This window comes from Caenorhabditis elegans, chromosome IV (genome assembly GCF_000002985.6).
Source record: "Caenorhabditis elegans chromosome IV".
NCBI lineage: Eukaryota > Metazoa > Nematoda > Chromadorea > Rhabditida > Rhabditidae > Caenorhabditis > Caenorhabditis elegans.
The window spans coordinates 14,592,877-14,612,645 of NC_003282.8; the positions used below are offsets into that span (position 1 = coordinate 14,592,877).

General features: G+C 31.6%; 103 non-coding genes across 103 annotated transcripts; 76 read left to right on the forward strand and 27 right to left on the reverse strand.

Moving 5' to 3' along the window:
• The first annotated feature begins 179 nt into the window (after positions 1–179).
• Positions 180–200, forward strand: 21ur-3750. The gene has a single exon (NR_060031.1).
• Positions 201–747: 547 nt separating this feature from the next.
• Positions 748–768, reverse strand: 21ur-8209. The gene has a single exon (NR_060032.1).
• Positions 769–877: 109 nt separating this feature from the next.
• 21ur-13331 lies at positions 878–898 on the reverse strand. Its single transcript, NR_060033.1, has one exon.
• Positions 879–899, reverse strand: 21ur-6072. The gene has a single exon (NR_060034.1).
• A 124-nt stretch (positions 900–1,023) lies between these two features.
• 21ur-6848 lies at positions 1,024–1,044 on the forward strand. Its single transcript, NR_060035.1, has one exon.
• Positions 1,045–1,952: 908 nt separating this feature from the next.
• On the forward strand, positions 1,953–1,973 carry 21ur-865. Its single transcript, NR_060036.1, has one exon.
• Positions 1,956–1,976, forward strand: 21ur-12748. The gene has a single exon (NR_060037.1).
• A 338-nt stretch (positions 1,977–2,314) lies between these two features.
• 21ur-6356 lies at positions 2,315–2,335 on the forward strand. Its single transcript, NR_060038.1, has one exon.
• 21ur-13256 lies at positions 2,316–2,336 on the forward strand. The gene has a single exon (NR_060039.1).
• Positions 2,337–2,556: 220 nt separating this feature from the next.
• Positions 2,557–2,577, forward strand: 21ur-5791. The gene has a single exon (NR_060040.1).
• 21ur-13371 lies at positions 2,558–2,578 on the forward strand. Its single transcript, NR_060041.1, has one exon.
• A 220-nt stretch (positions 2,579–2,798) lies between these two features.
• 21ur-13053 lies at positions 2,799–2,819 on the forward strand. The gene has a single exon (NR_060042.1).
• 21ur-3863 lies at positions 2,803–2,823 on the forward strand. The gene has a single exon (NR_060043.1).
• A 250-nt stretch (positions 2,824–3,073) lies between these two features.
• Positions 3,074–3,094, forward strand: 21ur-3221. Its single transcript, NR_060044.1, has one exon.
• Positions 3,095–3,290: 196 nt separating this feature from the next.
• 21ur-3395 lies at positions 3,291–3,311 on the forward strand. The gene has a single exon (NR_060045.1).
• 21ur-13234 lies at positions 3,295–3,315 on the forward strand. Its single transcript, NR_060046.1, has one exon.
• A 660-nt stretch (positions 3,316–3,975) lies between these two features.
• Positions 3,976–3,996, forward strand: 21ur-6906. Its single transcript, NR_060047.1, has one exon.
• A 257-nt stretch (positions 3,997–4,253) lies between these two features.
• 21ur-3018 lies at positions 4,254–4,274 on the forward strand. The gene has a single exon (NR_060048.1).
• On the forward strand, positions 4,255–4,275 carry 21ur-12560. Its single transcript, NR_060049.1, has one exon.
• Positions 4,276–4,433: 158 nt separating this feature from the next.
• On the forward strand, positions 4,434–4,454 carry 21ur-11808. The gene has a single exon (NR_060050.1).
• Positions 4,455–4,576: 122 nt separating this feature from the next.
• 21ur-6423 lies at positions 4,577–4,597 on the reverse strand. Its single transcript, NR_060051.1, has one exon.
• A 54-nt stretch (positions 4,598–4,651) lies between these two features.
• Positions 4,652–4,672, forward strand: 21ur-84. The gene has a single exon (NR_060052.1).
• Positions 4,673–4,795: 123 nt separating this feature from the next.
• On the forward strand, positions 4,796–4,816 carry 21ur-4012. The gene has a single exon (NR_060053.1).
• A 77-nt stretch (positions 4,817–4,893) lies between these two features.
• 21ur-7463 lies at positions 4,894–4,914 on the forward strand. The gene has a single exon (NR_060054.1).
• On the forward strand, positions 4,898–4,918 carry 21ur-12799. The gene has a single exon (NR_060055.1).
• A 568-nt stretch (positions 4,919–5,486) lies between these two features.
• Positions 5,487–5,507, reverse strand: 21ur-13823. The gene has a single exon (NR_060056.1).
• 21ur-10678 lies at positions 5,490–5,510 on the reverse strand. The gene has a single exon (NR_060057.1).
• Positions 5,491–5,511, reverse strand: 21ur-6070. The gene has a single exon (NR_060058.1).
• A 93-nt stretch (positions 5,512–5,604) lies between these two features.
• 21ur-7338 lies at positions 5,605–5,625 on the reverse strand. The gene has a single exon (NR_060059.1).
• On the forward strand, positions 5,607–5,627 carry 21ur-14287. The gene has a single exon (NR_060060.1).
• A 124-nt stretch (positions 5,628–5,751) lies between these two features.
• Positions 5,752–5,772, reverse strand: 21ur-12038. The gene has a single exon (NR_060061.1).
• Positions 5,773–6,267: 495 nt separating this feature from the next.
• 21ur-5198 lies at positions 6,268–6,288 on the forward strand. The gene has a single exon (NR_060062.1).
• Positions 6,289–6,335: 47 nt separating this feature from the next.
• Positions 6,336–6,356, forward strand: 21ur-12688. Its single transcript, NR_131643.1, has one exon.
• A 116-nt stretch (positions 6,357–6,472) lies between these two features.
• Positions 6,473–6,493, forward strand: 21ur-14420. Its single transcript, NR_060063.1, has one exon.
• On the forward strand, positions 6,474–6,494 carry 21ur-8772. The gene has a single exon (NR_060064.1).
• Positions 6,495–6,716: 222 nt separating this feature from the next.
• Positions 6,717–6,737, reverse strand: 21ur-1138. The gene has a single exon (NR_060065.1).
• Positions 6,738–6,893: 156 nt separating this feature from the next.
• On the forward strand, positions 6,894–6,914 carry 21ur-5036. Its single transcript, NR_060066.1, has one exon.
• Positions 6,897–6,917, reverse strand: 21ur-8865. The gene has a single exon (NR_060067.1).
• On the forward strand, positions 6,898–6,918 carry 21ur-4815. The gene has a single exon (NR_060068.1).
• Positions 6,901–6,921, reverse strand: 21ur-14996. Its single transcript, NR_060069.1, has one exon.
• A 249-nt stretch (positions 6,922–7,170) lies between these two features.
• 21ur-9273 lies at positions 7,171–7,191 on the forward strand. The gene has a single exon (NR_060070.1).
• 21ur-2475 lies at positions 7,172–7,192 on the forward strand. Its single transcript, NR_060071.1, has one exon.
• Positions 7,193–7,316: 124 nt separating this feature from the next.
• On the forward strand, positions 7,317–7,337 carry 21ur-11732. Its single transcript, NR_060072.1, has one exon.
• Positions 7,320–7,340, forward strand: 21ur-6171. The gene has a single exon (NR_060073.1).
• A 317-nt stretch (positions 7,341–7,657) lies between these two features.
• 21ur-4356 lies at positions 7,658–7,678 on the reverse strand. Its single transcript, NR_060074.1, has one exon.
• Positions 7,679–8,131: 453 nt separating this feature from the next.
• 21ur-10859 lies at positions 8,132–8,152 on the forward strand. Its single transcript, NR_060075.1, has one exon.
• 21ur-9037 lies at positions 8,135–8,155 on the forward strand. The gene has a single exon (NR_060076.1).
• 21ur-7529 lies at positions 8,137–8,157 on the forward strand. The gene has a single exon (NR_060077.1).
• On the forward strand, positions 8,138–8,158 carry 21ur-5962. Its single transcript, NR_060078.1, has one exon.
• Positions 8,159–8,342: 184 nt separating this feature from the next.
• On the forward strand, positions 8,343–8,363 carry 21ur-7332. The gene has a single exon (NR_060079.1).
• Positions 8,364–8,979: 616 nt separating this feature from the next.
• Positions 8,980–9,000, forward strand: 21ur-8803. The gene has a single exon (NR_060080.1).
• Positions 9,001–9,501: 501 nt separating this feature from the next.
• 21ur-15493 lies at positions 9,502–9,522 on the forward strand. The gene has a single exon (NR_060081.1).
• Positions 9,523–9,761: 239 nt separating this feature from the next.
• 21ur-1690 lies at positions 9,762–9,782 on the forward strand. Its single transcript, NR_060082.1, has one exon.
• A 222-nt stretch (positions 9,783–10,004) lies between these two features.
• 21ur-4172 lies at positions 10,005–10,025 on the forward strand. Its single transcript, NR_060083.1, has one exon.
• 21ur-12464 lies at positions 10,008–10,028 on the forward strand. The gene has a single exon (NR_060084.1).
• A 511-nt stretch (positions 10,029–10,539) lies between these two features.
• 21ur-9165 lies at positions 10,540–10,560 on the reverse strand. Its single transcript, NR_060085.1, has one exon.
• Positions 10,561–10,747: 187 nt separating this feature from the next.
• On the forward strand, positions 10,748–10,768 carry 21ur-11004. Its single transcript, NR_060086.1, has one exon.
• On the forward strand, positions 10,749–10,769 carry 21ur-381. The gene has a single exon (NR_060087.1).
• 21ur-15474 lies at positions 10,752–10,772 on the forward strand. Its single transcript, NR_060088.1, has one exon.
• Positions 10,773–10,948: 176 nt separating this feature from the next.
• 21ur-9387 lies at positions 10,949–10,969 on the forward strand. Its single transcript, NR_060089.1, has one exon.
• 21ur-5767 lies at positions 10,950–10,970 on the forward strand. The gene has a single exon (NR_060090.1).
• Positions 10,971–11,161: 191 nt separating this feature from the next.
• Positions 11,162–11,182, reverse strand: 21ur-9958. Its single transcript, NR_060091.1, has one exon.
• Positions 11,167–11,187, forward strand: 21ur-7182. Its single transcript, NR_060092.1, has one exon.
• A 108-nt stretch (positions 11,188–11,295) lies between these two features.
• Positions 11,296–11,316, forward strand: 21ur-3495. Its single transcript, NR_060093.1, has one exon.
• A 155-nt stretch (positions 11,317–11,471) lies between these two features.
• Positions 11,472–11,492, reverse strand: 21ur-5871. Its single transcript, NR_060094.1, has one exon.
• A 285-nt stretch (positions 11,493–11,777) lies between these two features.
• On the forward strand, positions 11,778–11,798 carry 21ur-4574. The gene has a single exon (NR_060095.1).
• A 1,184-nt stretch (positions 11,799–12,982) lies between these two features.
• On the reverse strand, positions 12,983–13,003 carry 21ur-2459. The gene has a single exon (NR_060096.1).
• On the reverse strand, positions 12,986–13,006 carry 21ur-11734. Its single transcript, NR_060097.1, has one exon.
• A 188-nt stretch (positions 13,007–13,194) lies between these two features.
• 21ur-2216 lies at positions 13,195–13,215 on the reverse strand. Its single transcript, NR_060098.1, has one exon.
• A 195-nt stretch (positions 13,216–13,410) lies between these two features.
• Positions 13,411–13,431, reverse strand: 21ur-3359. Its single transcript, NR_060099.1, has one exon.
• Positions 13,432–14,065: 634 nt separating this feature from the next.
• Positions 14,066–14,086, forward strand: 21ur-11572. Its single transcript, NR_060100.1, has one exon.
• On the forward strand, positions 14,069–14,089 carry 21ur-6081. Its single transcript, NR_060101.1, has one exon.
• Positions 14,090–14,146: 57 nt separating this feature from the next.
• On the forward strand, positions 14,147–14,167 carry 21ur-3741. The gene has a single exon (NR_060102.1).
• Positions 14,168–14,311: 144 nt separating this feature from the next.
• Positions 14,312–14,332, forward strand: 21ur-2786. Its single transcript, NR_060103.1, has one exon.
• Positions 14,333–14,440: 108 nt separating this feature from the next.
• 21ur-1087 lies at positions 14,441–14,461 on the forward strand. The gene has a single exon (NR_060104.1).
• A 359-nt stretch (positions 14,462–14,820) lies between these two features.
• Positions 14,821–14,841, forward strand: 21ur-6829. The gene has a single exon (NR_060105.1).
• Positions 14,842–15,036: 195 nt separating this feature from the next.
• 21ur-4688 lies at positions 15,037–15,057 on the forward strand. Its single transcript, NR_060106.1, has one exon.
• Positions 15,058–15,388: 331 nt separating this feature from the next.
• On the forward strand, positions 15,389–15,409 carry 21ur-1244. Its single transcript, NR_060107.1, has one exon.
• A 131-nt stretch (positions 15,410–15,540) lies between these two features.
• 21ur-11241 lies at positions 15,541–15,561 on the forward strand. Its single transcript, NR_060108.1, has one exon.
• On the forward strand, positions 15,544–15,564 carry 21ur-4954. Its single transcript, NR_060109.1, has one exon.
• Positions 15,565–15,623: 59 nt separating this feature from the next.
• On the forward strand, positions 15,624–15,644 carry 21ur-1705. Its single transcript, NR_060110.1, has one exon.
• Positions 15,645–15,916: 272 nt separating this feature from the next.
• 21ur-14527 lies at positions 15,917–15,937 on the forward strand. Its single transcript, NR_060111.1, has one exon.
• 21ur-1026 lies at positions 15,921–15,941 on the forward strand. Its single transcript, NR_060112.1, has one exon.
• A 32-nt stretch (positions 15,942–15,973) lies between these two features.
• On the reverse strand, positions 15,974–15,994 carry 21ur-14737. The gene has a single exon (NR_060113.1).
• A 56-nt stretch (positions 15,995–16,050) lies between these two features.
• Positions 16,051–16,071, forward strand: 21ur-14608. Its single transcript, NR_060114.1, has one exon.
• 21ur-10472 lies at positions 16,052–16,072 on the forward strand. The gene has a single exon (NR_060115.1).
• An 81-nt stretch (positions 16,073–16,153) lies between these two features.
• Positions 16,154–16,174, forward strand: 21ur-3665. The gene has a single exon (NR_060116.1).
• A 208-nt stretch (positions 16,175–16,382) lies between these two features.
• 21ur-14991 lies at positions 16,383–16,403 on the forward strand. The gene has a single exon (NR_060117.1).
• A 58-nt stretch (positions 16,404–16,461) lies between these two features.
• On the forward strand, positions 16,462–16,482 carry 21ur-272. Its single transcript, NR_060118.1, has one exon.
• Positions 16,483–16,559: 77 nt separating this feature from the next.
• 21ur-3479 lies at positions 16,560–16,580 on the reverse strand. The gene has a single exon (NR_060119.1).
• On the reverse strand, positions 16,561–16,581 carry 21ur-14251. Its single transcript, NR_060120.1, has one exon.
• 21ur-12400 lies at positions 16,563–16,583 on the reverse strand. The gene has a single exon (NR_060121.1).
• Positions 16,584–17,356: 773 nt separating this feature from the next.
• Positions 17,357–17,377, forward strand: 21ur-7683. The gene has a single exon (NR_060122.1).
• On the forward strand, positions 17,362–17,382 carry 21ur-11395. The gene has a single exon (NR_060123.1).
• Positions 17,383–17,460: 78 nt separating this feature from the next.
• 21ur-14207 lies at positions 17,461–17,481 on the reverse strand. Its single transcript, NR_060124.1, has one exon.
• A 309-nt stretch (positions 17,482–17,790) lies between these two features.
• Positions 17,791–17,811, reverse strand: 21ur-14944. The gene has a single exon (NR_060125.1).
• 21ur-5888 lies at positions 17,805–17,825 on the forward strand. The gene has a single exon (NR_060126.1).
• 21ur-15674 lies at positions 17,806–17,826 on the forward strand. Its single transcript, NR_060127.1, has one exon.
• A 50-nt stretch (positions 17,827–17,876) lies between these two features.
• Positions 17,877–17,897, forward strand: 21ur-11392. Its single transcript, NR_060128.1, has one exon.
• On the forward strand, positions 17,878–17,898 carry 21ur-1880. Its single transcript, NR_060129.1, has one exon.
• On the forward strand, positions 17,881–17,901 carry 21ur-10270. The gene has a single exon (NR_060130.1).
• Positions 17,902–18,415: 514 nt separating this feature from the next.
• F13G11.145 lies at positions 18,416–18,511 on the forward strand. Its single transcript, NR_060131.1, has one exon. It is a non-coding gene; the product is annotated as an Unclassified non-coding RNA F13G11.145 (non-coding RNA).
• F13G11.t1 lies at positions 18,431–18,503 on the reverse strand. The gene has a single exon. It is a non-coding gene; the product is annotated as a tRNA-Arg (tRNA).
• Positions 18,512–19,769: the final 1,258 nt, after the last annotated feature.

A 19,769-nucleotide genomic window follows, 5' to 3' on the forward strand; every position in this document is an offset into this window, starting at 1 on the left:
AGGATTTGAAAACTGTTGTTTAGATTGAATTTTTGAAATGTATCAGATTTAAACAAATTTAAATGAATATTTCTCTGAAGGTTTTTAGCAATTCTGATTGTTTCAAATATTTTAATGGAATTGTTTAATTCCACTGTTTCAACACATTCATATTAACAGGGCTTCGTGTATTTTAGCATTCCATGTGCCTTACAAGTTAGGAATTATACTAACTTCCGAATGTTAATTTCAGCTGTAACAATGAAATAATGTTCCAGTAGACCTAGAACTTTATTTGCAAAATTCATACGATTCCTAAATATTGCATTCTATGGGTTACTTCAAAACGAAATGTTCTTCAACTGTTTCTACATGTCAATATTATTCGAATTTCAATTTTCGAATTTGAAAGTATTTTTTTCATTAGCTATAGATACGCGGGTTTAATTATTTTTCTAGGAAGCCGTTGGTTTTTTTTTCTGAAGCATAATTTTGGTAATTCAAACTTTCAGACGTATTATGTTGTTACAGGAAGATATTAATCGTACTTAATATTCAGTCAATTTTTTCATTGTTTTTAATGTTTCAACTTGTTCATAAATTAGCAATTACAAGCGTCTATCTCGAACTTCTTTTACGCTGGAAAATGTTGAAAAATCATTTTTCGATTTACTTCTCCACCATTAATGAAAAACTAGATTTACGGTGTTTTCTGCTTAAAAATTTGAAAATTCTACAGTAATTTTGTCATTTTTGCAGCTTTCATATGGCTTTTATAGACTAGGATAAATACATTTGAAAATACATTTTTTATATAAAATTGTGTAGAAACATTAATTTTAGTAGAAATTCGGCACAAAACCCAATTTCAAAAATTTCAAATGGCGATTATTTCCTTTCCTATTATTTTCATACTAGAATTATTGATTTCTAAAAATTAGATTTTTGATTCTATGTCGAAACCGCAAAAAAAAAGTTGACATTGAAACAAAAAACTTACCGTTTCAAAAAGTTTATATAATTTCAGCGTGTATAATCCCATGTTGAGTAATTGTAATGCATGTTTTTTGAATAGCTTAATTATTTCGGTTAAGTTTTTGAAAAAGTGCCAACTTGAACAAAAATGTATGTGACGTCATACTTTAAGAAATTTCACATTTCCAGAGACCATTACATTTTGAAATAGCTTGTTTATTTATGGCTACTTTCAAATAAATGTGTTTCATAGCAAATGAGCTAATTGTGATGTCGAAGTTCTTATTCTAAATTTAACATATTTTCTAATTATCTGCAAAAAATCTAGTCCATGGTCCCTCTTCTCCAAATTCCCACATTCAAAAGTTGATCTCACATCACTTTTCCGACTGTTTATTGTTCCAACTACCCTGCTGACGTCATCATTTTCTGTTCGCTCTCCTCTTTATTGTACAAGAAGACCAGCAAAGACGAAAAGGGGCGAATAAATTTTGGTGGTTTGATCTCATGAACTTTGATATGACTTTGATTACCCCCACACACACACACACGAGGTAAACTTTTTTCTTCACTGTTTTATCACACAATGGAGTTTATACATTCAGCGAATAGCGGAAAGTGGGTACTGTAGCAAAAGGGGAAAAAGTGATGATAAAATTTTGGTTGTTTGATTTTCGATTGGGTACAAATAGTTTGTAATTACCCTGCGGCCGATGTTTGACATTTCGATGCGAAAGGGTGTGTAGACAGAGCATAGTGATAGTGGTGGGTGATAAAATAACGACCTTTGGTACTATTAGTTGACAGGGGGTGTAACAGTGATCTTTTGATATTTGGAGAAGTTCGCTGTGAACTTTAATGAATATTCATAGCTGTATTGCTTATCTAGAGTTTAATTTTAAATTGAAAAATGAGTAAAATATGTACTTTGCAATTTTTTGCGATAATATACTGTTTCATGTTTTTATTAAATTTACAGGGATTCCGTTCAGTTTTAGTGATTTCGGTTTGTAACTTTGCCAGAATCAACTTCCAATTTGAAAAAAAAAACATTTATTTTATAACATTTGTAAAGTTTTTAGTGCCCTTCTGTAAAATATTCCAAAAAAAATCCAAAACACGAAATTTCTGAAAGTTTAAAAAGTGATGAAGATTATTTGATATTTTAAGAAGTTTTAGATTTTTTGTATTTGAACTTTTGTGTAATTTTCTAGAACAATAGAATTCCCGGCATATTGTTAATGTTCAGCTTAGTTCTAAATTCAAAAAAAAAAATATTATGAATTTCTGCGTTTTTTTTTCTGTGAAAATTAACAGTTTCTTGTTCTAATTAAATATCCGATAATTCATTGATTTTTAGTTGAGCAGTGATTTAAATTGGCCAAAAACTACCAACAGACAAATGAAAAAATACGTGCACTTTTTAGAGTTTTTAGTCATGCAAACAATTCCAATTTTTTAAATCTATCATAGAACAATTAGTTTTTCGTTATATGTGAATCGATATTGGTTCTGAAAAAAAATGTCTAAAATTCTGACGCTTTTGTCAAAAATTTACAGTTTCTAGATCTCTTTAAAGTTGTGATGATTATTTTCTTTCAATTCCTCTATATCTCTGACTTTGAATACTCTAAATTGAGAAAGCTTGAAAATCTGTCTTCTTCAGATGATTCCAGAAAAACTCAAGAATACTGTAATTTTGAAAGCTGTGCATTTTCACTGTCTCTGCTGTACTCAAATTTGACTCGATTATTAATTTTGAACGGAAAATTTTGTTCTGCAATTTTCATTAAAAAATATACAGTTTCATGTTTTTGTTAAATTTTTAACAATCATGCTCATTTTTAGTTGGACTGTTCCACGTGGAAAAAACATAAATTTTTCAGATTTAAAATATTCTAACAATTTCCGAAAGCTGAAATTTCTAGAACTTTTATTAATTGAGCAGTTTTGATACTTGAAAAGGTACTCTTTCCTAGAAAAATATGTTTTCTCACAATATCGTTACTGTTGAGCTTAATTCTGACTCGTAAAAAAATTCTAAAATTCTGTTTCATTTTTTCAAAAGTTTACAGTTTCTTGTTTTTATGAAATTTGATATGATTGCGTTTGCTTTTAGTACGCTTGGTAAACTTTGAGTATCTCGTGGTGAACTTTAACATGTATTTTTAGAGATTTTAGTAATTGAAATTTTGTATAATTTTTAGAACAATTAGTTTTCCGTTATATGTGCACTAGTTTCGAATTAGGAAACAATTCTAAATTTCTGAAGTTTTTGTTGAAAATTTACATTTTCTTGTTTTCATTAAAGCTATAAGGATTCCTTTAATTTTTAATTGATGATTGAAAGTTGTGCGTTTTATGAAAAAAGTGCAAATCGAAACAATGACTCTGCAAATTGAATATTTTAAACGTTCAAAACTTTTTATCTGAAATGTGATTTTTAAAAATCCCAGAATACTGGCATTCCAAAGTATGACCATTTTTATTTAGTCAAAAAAAAATTAATTTGGAAATTTAAAATTCTGGAATTTAATTTGCCAAAAAATTACAGTTTCATGTTCTAATTTTATTCGTGATAATTATACACGTGATGTACACTTATTTCAATTGTTGTGATTTCATTAATAAAAAATTTAGGCAAAGATTTTGAAAAATTCCAGAATACTGTTAGTCGGAAATATGTACATTTTCAGTGTTCATTTTGACTTAAAATAAACTTAATGATTGACTTTGGTCGTAAGAAAGTTCTGAAGTTCTGCAATTATTATTATAATACAAACATTTTTTCTAGATCTCAGTCTCTCATATATCGCATATAAATAAATAAATAAAAACATATACCATTTCATGTTTTTATAAAATTTGCAATGATTGGTTCACCTATTTGCAATTTTCTCACAATATCATTAAGCTAGATTTTGTGAAAAATGCTCTAAAGTTATGTTTTTATTTATTTCATTTTTTTTATTCACAGTTTCTTGTTCTTGTGAAATTTGTAATGATTACGTTAATTTTTAGTAGGTTTTTGATTCTATAGAGTTTTCCAAAAAATATCTTCGAAATCCGAATTCTCAGGAAGTTCGCAAAATGATGGTGTCCTTTTGATACCTGAAGAAGTCCATAATGGAAATAGGAGCTTTAGGATTTTTTTTTAAATTTTAGACACTTTGTTTCTAAAAATTACTTTTTTCACAATATTGTCACTGTATTAGTTTCACTTTCGGTTTTTCTTTTAATTTTGAAAATTTACACTTTCATGTTCTTATTAAATTTTCGCTAATTCTGTATATTTTTAATCTTCTCGTTCAATGCATTTCTAATCACACAATTCAAAAATAACCAGACAACATTTTTCTTTTTAACTTTTCAAAATAAGTGTTATAATTAGTTCTTGTCCCCAAATTTGTCTTCCAAAAGTTATTTCCAACATTGTTTCAATAGTCTGATAAGTAGGAAATGACAAATTTGTCATTCGAACTAAAATCATCACTGATAAAATGTTACAGCTACATTACGGAAAGAATAGTATCAAAATTAGTAGGTTCCAAACCTAATTGCGTCATTTTCTTATTAAAATGTGTCTTAAGCTTGGACTCAAGCGATACATTAAAACAAGAAAACAATGAAATTGAACTACAAAACAATTTTTATGTATCAGTTGCCTTATATAAAACTTAGATGAAACATTGTTTAGTGAAAAATTGCACCCGACAACAAACCCCTTAATTGTCGGGCGCTGGAAATTTTTTACACACCGAGAGTAAAAAGAAAAATAAAAAATAAATGTCCGGTGTGTTTCAAATATGTGTTTAAAACTTGCAAGAAACTTTAGTTTTATTATAACTTCACAAGAAATTATTTCAGTTCATGTTTTCAAAAATAAAATTCCACTGTTTCATTTTGTTGTTTTATACAGTTAACATTTTTAATTTACAATTAATTTACAACCACTTGTAGTTTCGAATTAAAATTTAGTTCCCTGCCCCTATCAAGTTAAAAAAAAGATTTTCATTGGTCAATCAATCCAAAATCTTCTAGATCTCTTTTTTTCCAATCGTAATATTATCTTTTCCCTAGATAAACACGTTTATCATCACACACTAGGGCATACCAAAATAATTCTATTCTGATCTCTTAGACCCCGCTCTTCCAAAAATTATTTACTTCTATCCGAAATTCCACATCAGCTGGTCGGGTGGCTGCTGACTGCATGTAATATTTAATGGCTTTGATTTTTTATTTTTGGATAGCTTTTGAAGGGGGAAATTATATGCATACGGGAAGGAAGAAAAGAATGTGGGTATGTGAACTTTGAAGGTCAAGAGATTTTGAGATTAAGATCGGAAAGTGGTGGAGACGTGGGACTGTTTTGAATTGTACTTTTTACTTTTAAATGTTTGCAAGTTTTTGAAAATATATTTTTGAAAAAGAAACATTTTTTAGTGGATTTTTTTTCGAATATCAAGGGTTTGAAACTGTAACTTATCTCTATTAAAACATAAATAGTTTTTCATTTGTGAATTTTTATTATAAAGTTTATCTTGCCAAAATCAATTCTCAAAAAATGCTGTACAATACTTTTAGTAACAACTTGAAAAAGTATAACATTTCAAATACTCCAAAAAGGATAACACTTTTATTCAAAAAATTTGAAAATTTAAGATGAGAATGTTTGCAACACGAATTGTGATAACTTTGACCCATTCTTGAAATCGTTAAAAATTTTGAATTTTTTGGTTTTTTATAAAGCAAATTCCCAAAATAACTAGTAACCTGAATTTAAAAAAGTAACACATTGAAAAGGAAAAGAGAGAACTATTGCGCTGGTTATTGTGATAAATTAATAATAGCTTAGAAACAGTAACCATTTGTTTTGTAAATTCAATTTTTTTTTCTAAAAAAAACAACCGCGAGTTGAGAAGAGTAACACATAAAATTACATTACTAGAATACAAATAAACTTGGGAGAAAAAAGTCTGAAAAAAAAAATTCAGACTGAGAAGTTAGAATGGAAAAGTAATTGAAAAATAAAGTTTGAGATAAAACAGAGTAACTTACAAAACTTAAACTTATGTCCTGTTTGTGAAAGTTTAAAGCAAATCCAAAGATAGGAACTTTTGAAAAATAAAACTTGAAGGGCTTTTGAAAGCATCCAGAAACATATGAATTCTGTTTTAAAAAAATTTAAATGCTCAACTAAAAAAGTGCTTAAATTGCTCAATATTACTATTAGATTAGTTTTAAATTTTTTTGAAAAAAAAACACAGTTTCATGTGATTCATAAATTTTTCTTTGTGGTTTCAAAAACATTCATGATCAGATATGCTCATCCCGTTTCGAAATGTTCATATTTTAAACTTTTTCTATCGGTGGTTTGGTTTGTTACTTGCTTTCATTATGATAAAAAATAATTTTGTGCATCAAGTGCAGAAATTCAGCAAAAATAGAGCACTATGCAATATTTTTCTGCATTTTCGAATTTACGATTTAACTTGTGATGCACCGTTTTCTGCCATTCACCAGATCCCCAAAATTAAATTTCTGATTTACAATTCCATAGTGATCATTGCAATGATCATTCTTCTTATTATGCGAATAGGTAGACACAAATAGTATAACATTGCGCAGTGTCTACGCGGAGATAAGTGTATGCGGACCATTGCGCGGAGGTGGCAATAGGGACACACAGCAGTGTCTAGTTTGATCTTTGGTTGGATTATGAACAGGTTTGCTAACTGGTATTGTAAAGATCAATTGCATTCATTGAAAAAAGAAGAGCACTGAGAATGGTGAACCTTTGCGAAAGTTTATAGAAGTTTTGAAACACTGAAAAAAATTGAGATGATATTTTTTTCTGGCCGTAGAATGCCAATGATTGGGAAAAATGATTCACTGTTTCAAGGTTCTAATTTAAAGTTTGCATTAGATTTGTTTAATTGATAAGCAAAGAAGCAAAAGCAACGAATATTAGGAAATATTGTAAAAGTTTATGAATGTTTTTGAAACATTAAAAAAAAAAATTATTTCAAGATTGTTTTCTCTTTTTTAGAAACTTTCAAAAACATGAAACTTGACAAGCAGAATCTAAAAATGATAGTTTTTCCAGTTTTTAAAAGTGACCGGCTAGCTTGGTGACATGTGATTAGTGATTGGAAATACATTTCCCCACTGTTTCAATGTGTTAATTTAAAAGTTACATTAGGTGTCTCTTGATTATGACTTGCGTTGATTTGGTTTGGGATTTTATTTAAATTTTCAAAAAATAAACTGAAATGTTCGAATATGAAAGTTAAAATTATGTACAGAATTCTTATACATTTTCACAATTTTTTCAAATGTTTGCAAATAAAATTTCAAATTACTTTTGATCTACGGAGAAAATAAGTAATCTTTTTATTTTAATGCTCACTTCACAACACTGCTAGACAAAATTTCAGTCATTATCAAATCCAGAAAACTTGATAAATTAGAAGAAATTCACAGGAACTTGATAATTTAAATTTAAGTATAAAAAAACCGAAAAAATTCAAAAGTGATTTAAAAATATTATGTATACCGGTAAAACGCAGAAAAGTTGAAAACTTATTTGACCGGACAATAAAAATAATTTAGAAAAAAAAATTGAAAAATTGCATACAAATTTTTGACCAAATTTCTATAATTTAAAATCTCCTCTTTTGATGCAGATATTTCGAGAATTGAGTTGTTACCCATTGACGAAGCAAAGTCCCAAATTCTACTCGAAAATTATCCCCAATGTGAAACATAGTTTTTGCTTAGCAATGCTGATGTATTGAATATCGTCACAGAATGAACAAATACTTGAGAGCATTGATTTGAAGTTGAAACGGGAAAGATCGGAATGTTTACGGGAAAGGACATTCTTGTGGGGGGAAAAGATCAAGTTTCGTTCAACCTAGATACACGAAAATGAGCAATAGTCTTTTGAATAAGCATTCGTTTGCACTATTTCAACCGACATTTCAAAACTGGAAATTAGCTGGTCTTTCGATTTTTGTATTGGAACTTTGAAAACTGAAAATTGGCTGCAACAATGTTCTGGGGCACACGGTTTTCAAAATTTTAATTTAACATTTAAAAAATTTGCATTAATATATTTCAAAATTTTCCTCTGTTTCATCAAGTTGTTCAATGTTTGATGCGTTGCTATTATTTTTATTTTCGTTTCTGTCCAAGGATTGAGCACCTTTTAGTTTTAGTTACTGTATTTTTGTAGAAAACTACTTTTTAACCTTGCTTTTAAAAATATAATGTTCCCACATTAAAAACCGTGCTTCAATTCGGCAAAACTAGAAAATTCCATTTTAACTTTTTTTTTCAGTTTCAGAATTAGAATATCAAGTAAACCTTTTCAATTTTTACGGTGCTTTGTTCTGAGAGCTTTTGTTGTTTAGACCCAAAATGGTTCAAAACTACCGAATTTCGTTAGGAGACGTTTTGAAAAATTCTCAAAAAATAGTTATGGCGGTTTAAAGTTTTGAAAAGGGCTGAATTTCAGCTAAAATCACAATTCTTGTCAACTTCTCGGCGTTGCAGCGTCTGGTACTCAGTTTTTTATTAAATTATCACATTTTAATGCAAATTTTGGTAATTAATTACACGTTTATTCGTTGATATAGGTACACTTTTGGTCAGTGCGGCACAAAAAGTAGAATATTCTTGTATCAAACTGACCAAAAATGTAGTTAAATCCATGAATAAACTTGTAATAATTTACCAAAATTTGCATTAAAAAGTTATAACTGAATAAAAATTGAGGACTAGACTGTGCGACACCAAGAAGTTGGCAAGAACTATGATTTTCGTAAAAAATAAGCCCTTTTCAGAACTTCGAACCGCCATCGCTTTCTTTTGAGAAATTTTCAAAACCTCATATTACGAAATTCGGTAGTTTTGGGTAGTTTTTCGTCTAACAATACAGTCTAAAAAATTGGCTTAATTTTTTTCCAAAATATACTGTTTCACTATATCGTTAAATCTGACAAACTTTCAACTAGTTGATTTTGTTTTTCTTTTGCCTCCCAGTAACATAAATGAGAACAGTTACCTTGGAAATTGAACGCTCGTTTGAAAACTTTTTTTCTGAAATAAATCACAGATTAAGCCAAAAAGATAAATGTCAATCCTCCAAAAATTAAAATAAGAGGAAGCCATTTTCGGACATCAATGCAGAGCATAATCCTCATACCTTGAGCACACTTTTTTGATTGAAAGAATCAATTTTCCATTTGCAGAGTGACATTTTCATGTTTCACATAAGTGACATAATAAGTTAAAATTTTAAAGAAACATTATTGAATTTTGAAATATTTCCTTTTTCAGTGTCAGACATTTATAGGGGTGTGGTCGAACCCGGCAAATGTCGGGCGCGAAAAACATGTTTTTTTCAAAATTTCTTCAAACTCATTTTGCTATGACAACTCTTATAAATAAGCCAAATAATTACAACAATCAATTATTAAAAAAAAATAAAATTCCCTTTTCTACTCATAAAAAAGATCATCACAGATCAATTACTAGCGCTAACGAAAGTAAATTGCTAAAAATTGAAATGTTGTGCTCTGTGAGCACACCTGCCCCGGTTACTGTAATGCTCTTTATCTGCTATACACGGTGCAAACAAAGAGAAGCGTGTGTGTGTGTGTGATCTAACGGAAGTGTTGCGATTCCGATAGCTTTTATACGATATTTAAAGGTTTTTGAATTTTTGGGGAAAATTTTTGTTTTTAAAAATCTACCGTTTTACATACATTTTGTAAGTTGATCAGCAAATACATAATCATTAGGTAGAAACATTTCTTTCGGGTGTAGTTTTGATATTTATGTCAAAATAGTTTACTGTTTCTTAAAATTTTCATAAGTTTCAATTATTTTCGTCATGCAATATATCAATTTTTAAACATTGTTAACTTATGTATTCCTGAAAAATAAATAAGGGCCGTACTTCGCTTCCGTATAATACCCTCCATATTAAAAAATAATGTTTCAACAAACTTTGAAGACGAACTCAAAGAACATAAAATCGTTGCTAGATGTGCAAATATCTGGAAAATACGTCAAAAAGGAAATTCAAGCCGTGGCCGTGGTTTGATAAAACTGGCCACACGTTTGCTAATTCTTTTAAGTAAATATTTATGTTCCCTCTACAGATCAGGAAAACACTTTTCTTTAAAATAAGTTTTGATATCAAATTTTTCCATAAACACACACATCATAATCTTCTTTCCTTCTTCTTCCACTTTTTCTTGATTCCTACCAAAAACCAAAGTCAACACTACCAAAAAACCAATATTTTTTCTCCTATTATCTCTTCCGTTCTCAAGTTTTTAAAAGTCTCGTTCTTCCATGCCCATGTAGATCAAACCATCAAAAAGTTAGTAATAGGATTAAAGACTATCGACTCAAGTTGGTAGATCAAATCAGTGTCACATGACTTTTTGAAAAAGGACATTGTTTTGCGTCATGTACTTTTTCGCTGAAAATTGGGGGAGAATCGCGTTTATATGTAAATTTTTTGTTTGGCTGTCGACTTTGATATTTAAAATTGTTTTTATTTGGATCAAATTTACTAGTTTGGATGGACTACAGTAACTGAAAGTTCAAAACTTAAATAGTCGTACTGTAACAGTAATTTTGAAATGCTTAGTTCATCCTTTAAGTGTATTCAATTTTACCACTAAATTGAAGTTAGTGTCCAGAATTCACAGTTTCAGGTAAATTTTTTACAGTTTCAGGTTCAATTAATACTGGAAATTTCGAAACGTTGTAATTATTAAGTTTGGTGACCGTTTTTAAAAAGCCTCCGATTTGGTTTGAGAAGCACCTTTTTAAAAGTTTTTGAATAATCCTCTACGGCGAAATAAAACGAATTTACACCAAACCCCTTAAACTAAACTGAAAAACTGATTTTCTAAAAATAAATCAACTGCGTCAGAAACTCCATAAAGTTGGCAAATTTTAAACCGTGGTATTTCTACACTCTGCTCAATTCCCAATATTTCGAATTAAAATCCACTTTCTAAATGTGGAAACATTCATTTTAAGGATGTATAGTTAATTTAACTTGATAAGTGAAATTAGTACCATATTATCGAAAATGCAACAGCCGAGTTGAATTTGATTTTTCAGAAAAAAAAATTACTGTATCTGGAACTGAATTTAGCACTCTAAACAATGTTGTTTATTTAGTTGTTTACCCATCTTACTGTATTTTCAATTTCATTTCTGTAAAAAATATCAACATTTTGAAACAACACTTAAAAAAATTGTTCTGTATCAAAAACGTTTTAAGTCAGTGACTATTATTTTTGAAAATATTCTAGATACATGTTTACTTCATTATATTGAAGATATTGAACAAATTCCATTCATATTAATTTTTTATATTAGCGCCCTACATTTAGCGGTTTTTGCGTTGTAAATCAAATTTATGAAGAAACCCGGTAGATGTCTGCCGCTCCAGTTTATCAATTCAGGTAAGCTTGCAATACATCCTGTGTTTCTATAGTTTCACATTGTGGTCTTGCAACTGTTTGGTTTCTTAAAAGGTGTTAAAAACGGGAACTTTTCGAAAGAAAGAAATTTCAAAATTTGCAGTGATAAAATGATTTACAAGTTTTTGGTTCTGTGAACTTTTTGAATCTTTTATCAGATTGTATTGTACTCTTATCGTTTTTAAATTTTGAGCTGCTTTTTTCGAGGAAGTTGTGTTTAAATGTTTAAAAATGTTTTATTTTATTTCTAAAAAAAATTACGGTTTCTAGAGGCTCATAAATTGAAATACTAGTCTGTAGCACTAGTCCACATCATCATCTAATCCTAAATATGCACTCGCAACAGAAACATCCATAAGTGTCAAAATTAAGACCTCGCCCACTTTGAGGATCATGTCCCGACGTCTAACGGGTTTCACGCCGCACTCATAGTAGCACTGTTACGCCCACAGCAAGTTGAACGTAGTGCCGTGCTGAAACCGCCAGATGTCGGGCCAAAAGCTTCAAAGTGAGCGGGCCAAAACTTTGGGATTTGTGCATATACTGTTGTTTCGAATGTGGCACAAAAACCGGTGAAACTACCGTAACCTCGAATTTAAATTTAGATTCTTCAAATCCACTCGAAAAAAAGAGAAGTTCAAAAAGTTCAAAACCTAGCAATGTTTACCGAGTAACTTCCGTATGAAACTAAATAGTTAGCTCAAAATAGGTTTTTTTCGGAGAAAAACAAACGATCTTTATGGGGCTTTTTATATAAAACGAAAATAGATTTTTAAGGGAATGAAGATCGAAAAATCAACGTTTAGAATTGAAAACACTTCTCTCGCATACATATAATACCCATTTGCAACTCTATCTATTCTTCTTCCACAAGAACTTACCGCCCCGTCTTCCGCAAACACTTCTCTTTCACTCCGTTTCAATACACCATACAAACATTTTGATCTTTTGATTTGTTGGTGAGGGAAGAAGGGCCACACACACACGGCGAAGAGTTCAGACTAAACACCATTCCTGTCCCCCCTTTTTGCTTTTCTTTTATACGCCACTATTTGTTCTCTTTTCCATCCTTTCACCCAATCCAATTGCGGGTTTTTATAATACATAACAACTTTCACCTTTTGGTACTTTTTTGAAACTGTTTCGGAAAAAAAGAAAAGAAATTTTTGTTTCACAAAATTCATATGATTTGAACATTTTTGTTTTTTGTATTAATCAATGATGATGTTTTTTCTAATGTTTTAGTGTGCATAAAATACTCCATTTGTATATTTTCAAAATGAAAAAGTTAGATACTATTTTTAAAGACATTGAAATTTAAAACTTCCTACTTTTTCTAGTTTTATTGTAAAATCAACTCAGGCTTAGGCTTAGGCTTAGGCATAGGCATAGGCTTAGGCTTATGTTCAGGCTTGTTCAGGCTTCAGACTAGAAAAAAGTATCATTTTCATAACTTATCCAAATCGCAGTCTTTTTAATTTTTACCAAAATTTTTTAATTTTTACCAAAAATTTTTACAAAACACAGGAGTAGTAGTATCAAAATTGAACAATCGATTATCAAAACTATCTAAAACAGTTGATTTTTTTGAACAAAGTTCGCTCACTAGAATTTTTTTGGATGCCAATTTTTGTAGCGCGGGGAATATTTTCATTTTTTAAATTTTTTTGAGTATCCTAGTAGCTTAAGATAAGGTTTAGTCATTGGCACAGTATGATATCATTGGTGCAATATTTTCAAATTAATAGAAATTAATTCGAAGTTCGTATTATCAAAAGTATCTGAAAGAGTTGAATTTTTTCAACTTGCTTATAAGAATTTTTCGCCAAATTCAATATTTTATTTATGAGAACAGTTTACAACGGTTGAAATTTTTTAAAAAATATTTTCCAAACTCAATTTCTCAATTTTTAAAATAAACTCTAACTTTTTGCCACTCCCTACCAATTTCACAATAAGAATGTGAATCAGTTAAACATTCGGATTATAACAAAAACCTGAAACTGTAATTTTTGTAATAAAAAATTTCGCGATACATTTCGTAGGACAAACAAGGCGACACAGATCAGTTTCAAAATCATAAAATTTGTGCTACAAAGTGTCGATCTTTTGATCTTTGCAATTCTTTTGCATGTTTTTTTTTTCTAGATTACATCCAATATCATAGAGTTCAAAATATCTCTCTCTCCCCTCCCTTTTCCTCTCACAAACACAAAGTTCTAGAGCACATTTCTTTTGATATCTTGTGTTTTGATTTCTCGCTCCTTCTTTTTGTCGTGGCTCTCTTGGTTGGTTATTCTTTTCCTTCATGATTTCCTCATCCTCCTCTCTTGTTTCGTTGGATTATTCACCTATAGTGTAATAGAAAGTATGCACTGGAAAGAGGGACACGGAGGGAGGCAAATCGACGAGGAGGGGGGAGGGGCGGAAAAAGTAGAAATTAATTGAGAATGTCACGAAGTGATTTTTTGAACTCTCAATGGTTTGTTAACATGGGTGCAGCACATATGTGTTGGAGTTTTGTTGCAGTAATTGCTCTTTTCTAGTTTACTGTTTCAAGTTCTCGCTAAAACTTGCCTATTCATTTCTAAAACTGCTGCGATCTAATTTTTTCAATCCCAAAAATTTTCTGTTTCATGTTTCTGTTAAGACCAGTTTCATTTGTCACTTGATACTGTAGCAGATCCATGCTTTTTTTTTTGCATTTTAGTAAAAATTTCTACCATGTGGCAAGTATTCTTGTCTCCTGAAGTACTTCAATGTTTTTTTTGTCAAGTGAATCAACTTTCGAAACACTGTTCCATGATGTCGGCATAATTTGTTTCACCTTTTTCTGAAGCTACAATTTATACCATTCTGCCAATTCCCAAATAAATGCAATCTGACTCACTGTAATTTTTTGGCTCCTGGAAAAATTTCATGTCATGTTTCACGTTGTTTTTAAAATTCTCACATCTTTTTCTCAGCGTTACAACGTCGGTCAAACACACATTTCGCACTTTTGCATCCTACTCCTGACAAATTCTATTTTTTTTTCAAAATCTACGCTTAAAATTGTTTGAAACATCATCCTCAATAATATATGGCAATTTTTCGGTCATGATTCAAGGTGCCTCTTTTTGCAGATTTTATTTAGTTCACCAATTCCATTTGTTTTCTCAACTCATTATAATGTTAGCCATTTTTGCTCACATCTCTTCAAACGACTTATTAAGCACTGTTCAAAATCTCTGTTTGTTGACAACTTTTCGCTTAGCCTATCAAAAACAGTCTAAGACTTTGTTCATCTGTGGATATCTAATACTGTTTCAAGGTTTTTTCAATAGTTGATTGTTTTTCCTCAGTACGATCACTCATCAGTCATTAGTATTTGCTGCAAAATACACGCCCAGCTCGATTCAGAGTATCAATTTTGTCTGCAATTCTATATACAAAATAAGTTTTATTTAACCATTCCGCCATTTTCCAAATAAATGCAATCTGACTCACTGTATTTTTTCTCGAAACAAAAGTTCAGGTCATGTTTCATGTTGTTTTTAAAGTTCTCATTGTTTTATTTCAACGTTTTCTTAAGGAATAACAACACATTTTGCACTTTCGAATCCTACTCTTGGCAAAGTCTATTTTTTTTCAAAATCCGCGTCAAACTGTGGCAATATTTTTCGGTCGTGTTTCAAGGTGCCTTTTTTTGTAGATTTTTTTAGTTTACCAATTCCATTAGTTTTCTCAATTCATTATAACGTTTGCCATTTTTGCTCACATCTCTTCAAACGACTTATTAAGCACTGTTCAAAATCTCTGTTTGTTGACAACTTTTCGCTTAGCCTATCAAAAACAGTCTAAGACTCTGTTCATCTGTGGATATCTAATACTGTTTCAAGGTTCTTTCAATAGTTGATTGTTTTTCCTCAGTACGATCACTCGTCATTAGTATATGCTGCAAAATACACGCCCAGCTCGATTCAGAGTTTCAACTTTTGCCTACAATCCTACAACTCTGTTGGTTGTGAGATCGAACATCGAATCGGTTTCAAATTGTTATTAAATCAACGTAATTTGTTATAGGGAATAATTTGGGTTTCTTTAAATATCCAATTTTTGTGCACCGTTTCAAGTTGTTATTGAAAATTTCGGCTCTAGATTCACAATTAGTATATGAACAATTTACGCTGCTGACAAGTTTACAATAGGTCCACCAAATTGTGTATAGGTGTTTACGAAATTCAATTCTCCCACTTTTCTTGTAATTTCTCTGCAAAATTTGCAAATTAACGTTTTATGGTGCTTATTGTTCAGAAATTGCCATCAAAACTGTGTTCTAGTTGAAATAGAAAGTTTCAGAACAAGAATTTCAAAAAAAAAACCCACGTCAAGTTTTTTCCCAATTTAACAAAATGTTCACTGTTTCAAAGTTGCTTGATTTTCAACTAGTTTGGGATTTTCAATTAGTGGGAGAATTATTTTACGTTCTTTTAAATGTTTTTCAAAATTGGCTCAATGGAAAACGACACATTTGATTTACAGCAAATTTCTTCAGTTTCAATTTTTTAGTAAGTTTAGTGAAATAGGTGAAACAGAATTAATAGTTTTGAAAAAAAAAACAATTTCAGCTTTGATTTTTCGGAAAAAATAATTACTGTTTCGTATTTTAGTTAAGTTACTCTCCAGTTTTCCAAGTTCACTAGAGTAGTAATATGGTAGTAATATGGTATACAAAACGAAACTTTGATCAGTCACTGTTTGCAGTATGTTGTGTGTTCTTCCGTTGTTTATCAACCTGTAAAGTAACTGTAACACTTCAATCAATTCCATTTTCAATTCGAAATCACGTAGAATTGCTGTTTTTTTAGTTTGCAGAAAAATAAACACTGCATCAAATAGATTTAAAAATAAAATAAAAATGCTTGTGGCTCTAAAAAAAGTTTGAATGTATCTCGGAAACTACACGTTTCACGATTTGAGTAAATCCAATAGAACACTGTGCCTTTAATCTTCATGATGTGTTAATGGAAAAATGTCTAAAAAAGTTTTTTATAGTGAGTTTTACCGTTTTTGAGAGTTGAACATGTATGCTTAAAACATTTGAAAACTTTTTTAGCACGGATATCAATAGCCTATCTTTCTTCAAAAATTGTACTTATGAAAATTGTGAAACCGTAATTTTTTTCCTCTCAAAATGTTCGATCCACTTTCTCCGAAAACTGTGATCTGTGTTGTAACCATGACACTCATCTCAATTTCCTCAAAGTCACAGTTTCATGTTCCCACCAGTCTCCTCTCAACACAATACCGCCTCTCCAGTGTTTGCGCAGCTTTTACTTTTAGGCTCGGCGCACTTTTGGACCTAAAATTTCATATAGATGTTTGATTTTTAATTTATTTAAAAAGGGGATAATGGGGCGAACACTACAAACCACACAGATCCAATTCATATTTATTCAGCTGAAAATTTTCCCTTTCCCTATCGCAAATTCGTTAAATTCAAAATTCTGCATCGCAACGGTCTCTTGAACTATTTGCCTCCTCGCAATTTTTGTGTTTGTGACACTTTTCGTAGTTTTTTTCTTAGTCATCATGTGTATGTGATCTGTAACATATGACAAAGTACCCGGCCGTTCAAACGTCCAAAAATAGTGAGGCTAGTGCAAGAATTGTGTTTATGGGTGGTTTTAGTGTCACGTGGTTTGTAGTCAAATATATGCCAGGAATGATCAATTGCAAAATGTTGCATGAAAGTGATGTTATCCTTTATCAGTTCGTTGATTTCCGGTAGCAGCCAACATTTAGCGGGTTCTAAGTGTGCAAAGCTCCTTTTGGAAAATTTTTTTTAAAAATTTACTGTTTCATGTTTCTTATAATCTAGGAGAGTCTCATTCCAATAGCAATTTAATTGGCATTAAAGAACGATCACAATTTGCTTCAAAAAATTATTTTTGATCTACTTGGTCAATTCTATCGATAAAACCGTATCAATGATAACAAGATAAGGGGCGGAGTTTTAATCTTCCAAGTAGATCAAAAATAAAGTTTCGTGCTAAAATATTCTCAATGAAACTGGATTTCACCTTTATTTTGTGTCTATAAACAATTTAATTCTTCTGATCTATCTTTTCTTTCTTTTTTCAAAAAATCTCTCCAATTTCAAAAATCAAGTTTTCAGATTTCATCGTGACACATCAAGCGACCGCAGACACACACGGCTACAAAATTCACTTTGTTCTCTCGCAGTCTTATCACCAATAACGTATATAACTTAATTCTATATTGGAATTAGAATAGGCCGGATGATGTTTCAAAATGTTGATTAAAGTTTGGGGAAACATGTTTACAAGATAGAAGATTTTGGATGGAAACTTTTATACTGTTTCATTATATGCTCAAAACAGTGAACTTTTCTTGATTACATTGGTTCTTCAGCCTGTGGAGTTAAAAAAAAAAACGTTCAGGGCATGGTGACGTCATTGGGAAGCCGTCACAGAAAGTATACGATTTTTGAAAATGCAAGCCACGATCCGATCTAGATTTCTATTTTTACTTAAACTTTTACTATAAACTTTGAGAAACATAAAATCCAAAATGCCCTTTCAAACTTTTCAACAATGCAACCTCGCCCCACGGCTAATCCGCCGATCTTTTCGATCTCGTTGAAACACCACTCTTAACTCTCACTCATCGTATTTTGTAGCGCCGAACTTTTGAACTTCTCTCTCCCGGCGCATCCTCTTCCACTCGCCCACTATTTCGGCCCGGCGGGAAGAAACTTTTTGTCAGAGAGGGGGAAGACACGCACAAGACGACAGTCTTACCCTCCTTCTTCTTCTTCTCGAGGCCACACATTTTGCACTCTAGTCTCCGGGTGGCTCCGCCTACTGTTGGTCATCACCTTCTTCCTGCACTTTCACCCCATTTTCTTCATGATCTTGTTTTCTTTTTTTAAAACGTGGCAGCAAAAAAAATATCGACCACGGCAGGATTCGAACCTGCAATCTTCTGCTCCGTAGGCAGACGCGTTATCCATTGCGCCACGCGGCCACATTTCCATATTTCTCGTAGGGCACTTTCTTACACCACTGGTGCAGCGCCCAACATCTACGGGGTCCTCTTCCGCCCCCAACCTATCATCTTAAAAATCGCCGCTTGTCTACGTGTAAGAACAGCGGTCGGGTTTGAGAATCAGTAGGAAACAAAAAATAGTCGAAGAGATCAAATTGTTGCTGTATTGGTGGTTTGAACTTGACAGAGAGTGTGATGTGATAACACTGATAACAACTACTCCTCCCCCCAGCGGTCGGGGGGTTTCTATATTCTCCAAGTTTTTGACACCACAGATGTTGTACTGTATTTTACCTTTCCTGTTCATTGATGTCTTGTTCACTAACGGTCAGAGCTCATGTTTACCATTATTTTTACATCACTGTTTAGAAAAATAGGAGCAAAAAAAAAAATGTTTTCTTATTCCAAACATTTTTTTTTGATCATCATTCATTACCTGCTGATCTGATCTTGTTGATCTCCATGATCTCTTACGTGTTTATTGTCAATGTTTCTCGTAGAAGAAGCCCCCGACCTCCTCTCAATTATTTGACTGTTTACTTGAGACAATTTGTCATCACTGCCCCCTTCAAGCCCAAAGCTAGAGGAATCTTTTCGTAGTGTAGAAAACCGGAATATGAGTGAGTGTGTGTATATATACAAACTACTATAGTCTGACCCGCTTTGTGATGATGATGATGATAATGATGTTGGTAGTATTGGAACTACATCAAACATCAAAAAGTGGCGGTATGCTGCAACAACGGGGTTTTCGTTTGAATTTGAAGCCAGCAGCAACCCACTGAAATAGTGTAGATCATTATCGGCCTTGTCCCTTGAATTTTTCAATTGCATAACAGTCGATCCTCAGCGCCTGACGGGTGACTCTACTCATAGCCTCGATTTTCGAAAAACCCGTGGCCTGTCGGGCGCTACTTTCTACTTTCCTCCTATCTCTTCAAACTTCACAGATCACTTATTCCCATGATCTTCTTCTTGTCCATTCCATTCTAATTTCGTTCATAACTGGGTAGGTTCAAATTCTTGACTATATTTCGAAACAGGAACATCTAGTTTCTGGAAGCTTCTTTATGTCCTTTTTTCCCCCGGTTATCACATCGCTGTATATCTTTCAAAGATCTATCCTCCCATCCATTTATTATATTATTTCTTCTCCATCTTCTTCATCCTATTCATCGCAGCTTCTTCAATCCAAAACCAGACACCATCTGGTTTGTTCTCTTTTTCCTTCTTCATCTATTTTAT